This window comes from Rhipicephalus sanguineus, chromosome 8 (genome assembly GCF_013339695.2).
Source record: "Rhipicephalus sanguineus isolate Rsan-2018 chromosome 8, BIME_Rsan_1.4, whole genome shotgun sequence".
Taxonomy (NCBI): domain Eukaryota; kingdom Metazoa; phylum Arthropoda; class Arachnida; order Ixodida; family Ixodidae; genus Rhipicephalus; species Rhipicephalus sanguineus.
The window spans coordinates 93,490,420-93,494,511 of NC_051183.1; positions in this window are offsets into that span (position 1 = coordinate 93,490,420).

Below are 4,092 nucleotides of genomic sequence, written 5' to 3' on the forward strand. Positions count from 1 at the left end.
AGGATTTGGAGAAGACTACGCAAAGTTCTGGGTAAGTGGAAATATTAAATGGTTATGGCTCGTTATACACTTTCCTAGAAAACTATTTGGAGCAATGGAGGGCACTCCTCGCGAGCTCGGACACACAGGTGTAACTAGCGCTTCTGGACCACGTCCCGCTGGCGGCACAAGCCAGTGGAGTCTTGGACATGGGGCCACACCCATGTGTGGCCCCATGTCCTTCCCTTTCCCTCAATAAAGGTTCTTAAACGAATAGTCCCAACTCTATTTTTGTGAAAGGAGTGGTTACTGCTTACGACTGCGTACCCGCATGCTGAGCAATTGCTTTCTTCTTGGGTTTACGTGGAATTACTTGCGCTATAATTATACCAGCTGCACTCTTCTATAACCTCAGGAAGGTTGTGTTCCCAACATTAGAGATGTTGAAAACACTTTGGTCTGCGCACCAGGAGCAGGTTTTATTTTGTGTTGTTGATGAGGATAAATGCATTAGAAACAAATAAAGGTAACTGTTTTTTTTGCTAAAACTAAAAAAATAGGAGCTAAGAGATATTTTGTTATCCCAATTACATGTGCAATGTATTTTGTAGAGGGGTCATGATGGTGCTCTTGAATACCCCATTGTCATAGGGTGAAAGAACTTAGACAGGGCTGGTGATGTACGTCGACTTGTTTTCATTTTCCGAAAACTGTTCACGAAGTACTTTCTCAATACTTTGTTTCCGTTTTTGGTAGAACCGGGAAGTGCCCATACGCAATTAAAACCTAGAGGCCCGTTTTATGTATCGTAGCCCCACTGATCCTCGTGGCTGTCAGAATGAATGTATTCGCATATACTGATGTGAATGGCAGCACAGCGTTGAATGGCAGCACGCGTGCAAGGCACCGACCTTCATTAAAAAGGCTGGACGGCGCATCCCCACTCTGCGAGGCGGGCGCTTGCGAAGCCACCGGAACGTCCCCTCTTTGTCCCGGAAGCTGGCGTCTTCTGTCCGTCTCAGTCGCACAATTCAAATATTCTCGGGTGGCAGCTGTTATGATCGTTTTTCTTTTTTATTGTTTCAAACTCTGCGATTACGCCTCACTTTAGACACCGACGAACGCTACACGAAAGATGACAGAGGCCGTGCCGACACTGTCCGAATATGGCGGAGTGCTGCAACGCATAAAATGCGTAAAAAGTAATGCAACTTTGACGTACTCACGCGTGAAATGTCTTCCCTGACGACTTTTCCGCTCGATTCGTACAGTTTACTGCGCTACAGGCAGGTATATCTTTAAAACAAGAAGAGAAAAGCTCTCTTCCGAAACAAAAACGGCGGCATCCGGTGGCTTCACGCCCGCATGCTCGATGCGCGATCCAGCTCCTCCTAGTAGAGATCAGTGGTACAAGGCGCCCTTCTGCTAACTCTTCCTTTACGTATCTCTTATAAATAACTGCCCTTTAGGGATGTGCCATGATCATGAAATCGCTGCCGCAATATATGCAAGTTAGAGATGACAGATCAGCGAACCATCGTAGTACTCCTCCGAGCACATTGGAAGATGTCCGCCTACGATGTGGCAGATACTGGATTCGATAACAATGCCACCGGGCGCTCATTGGTTTTTCCAACGAGAAGAGCGGTGCCTCTACCCGACACTGAACAGTTTATAGTAGTTAAACTAGAAAGGTGGGCTATCCGCACCACTCCCATCTCTTATTGCGTTCCATGACCCACAGGTACTGAGCAGTGCCCCCTATGGATGCAAAAATTAGCGTATTCCGGAAACTGAAGCTACTACCTCTGTTCCCCTTGTCCCCTAGGGGGCCGGTTTTCGCTATGCTATATTGGATCAACGAAAACCCTAACCACTTCGGCATGCTTTGCCACTGTCGTCCGCTACCACATGAATTCACTTTATTTAACGTTGCCATATGTAAGAATCGTAATTTTCCTGCGCTACACTGAAACGCTAGGACAATAACCAGTTGTAAGTTTGCGCGCATATGTGTCCTGTCTTTGTCGTGGTGTTTCAGTATAGCGCAGCGAATGAACGATGTCATACGAACTTGCCCCCGTGGAATCCTTATTGCTCAAAAGGAAATGACACGGCCTTCGGTGGCCATACCTGGCTCTTGCAGCAAAACACTATGCATCACTCAATTTTATCGAGCAATTGAGATAACGTGGTGTGCCAACACCATAGGTCGACAAAAAATGTGGAGCTCACTAAGACTCACTAATGAAATATATTTTGCCCTTAGAGCTCACTCACACACAGACTCACCAGAATTTTCCTCAACTGGACTCACTCACGCTCAGACTCACAGGAATTGTTCTCAGCCGGACTCACTCGGACTCAAACTCACCGAAATATTACTCACTGGGGCTCACTCAAACTCAGACTCACGGCTATATCTGCGTCTGAGTCAGCCGACACATGAGTCTGTTAGCGTATAATTGGCTTTTTTAACCAAGGTGTCAACGCTCTCTAAAATCAATATCTTGCATATTTGGTGCTCAACTTGGAACCTTTTGATCATGAAGCTTCAAATATTAGTCATGAGTGGCTCCAATTCAGTAAGAACATTTTTATTGAAATTTTTTGTTCACTTGAGATACATTTACGAAGAACCTCATGTGAAAGTGTTCGCCAAGGGGATGTCATCCTCCTCTCCCCCCTCTTCTACGTAACTCACGCCTCTAATTAATAAATATTGAGCTGACTATCGCTGCTAGTGCTTTGAAGTATGCGTGAGTTGGCGGGAGTGTAAACGTGAGGCGACATGAGGCTGATAGTAATGTTGACGTTGTGTAGATAGAAGCATAGGCCGGCAAAAAAGTCTGCAGCTCACTCAGACTCACTCAAGAAATATTTTTTGCAATTAGGGCTCACTCGGACTCAGACTCACCAAAACTTTTCTCTACCAGACTCGCTTGGACTCAGACTCACTAAAATGTTTCTGATCCGGATACACACGGACTCAAGCTCTCCCTAATATTACTCACCCGGACTCACTCAGACTCAGACTGACGGATCAATCTGAGTTTCAGTGAGTCGACTCATGAGTGAGTTCGCTGACCTACGGCCAAAAGCAATGCTAAACAATTTTTAATGAAATAAGGCGAACATCATGGAAGCAAACACTGTGTTGAATTCCGGTGATCGGAAAATGTTGCGGATTCTTTCCCATGCTTTTGTCGGAGTTACATAAGTCTGACGTCAGCAGATAGGAATTGGATCGCTATACAGATAGCTTTACGTTATAGCACCCGTCATTTCACGCGCGAAAACGTTTCCGAAGAAACATTTTGCGCACTTAGTTGTTAGAAAGCGCTTGTTCTTGTGTTTCCCTTGTTTGTTCTTTTGTTTTCGCGCAAATATTCTGAAGAGAAGTTTCCAAAGGTGTGCGTTGATGTTTTTTTAATGAATTTTGACTTGCTCTTTTCTAGCAATGTGTGTGGGAGTCCAGGCAAGCAATATCGCCTTACAATCGGCAGTCTGTCGACGATGCGGTTGCCTTTTTTCGGAAGCGAGTCCTGAATTTCGGGTAGACTTAAACGCCTCGAATAAAAATTGCATCCTATTCAGTCGCACTGATGTGGTATCCTTGTTGGTATGTTGCCTCGGATGTAGTGAACGAAAATTGGGGCTTCCGGGGCATCAATATTTTGGTAGCAACAACTACGCGAAGTCAGAGCCCCCCCCCCCCCGTTTTCACCCATCCATAGCAGATATGCGACATTGTTTTCGGTTTTAGGAGCAGGCAACTAGCGGACGAACTGTTCTATGCTGACTAATTGATACATTGCTGCAATACCGCCTTCATTATTCAATTAGCAGAAACAATTACGTGATAGAAAGCTCTCCATTTTCCTTATTATACTTCGAGTGAGACTTCGCAAGCAGGTGCGAAGAACACGAGCGTGACATCATCTTTGAATAAGAGTCCCGACATAGGCGACAGACGCCGTACTCTTACAAAGAGAGGAGGAATGGTACGTTTACAGTATGGGTAGAGGCGACTGGAGCCATCAAATCTGAAAAGCAGGTTTCAGGACGAAGATAATGTTGAAGCGATCTGGCTTTCAAAGTAAGTTTGGTCGT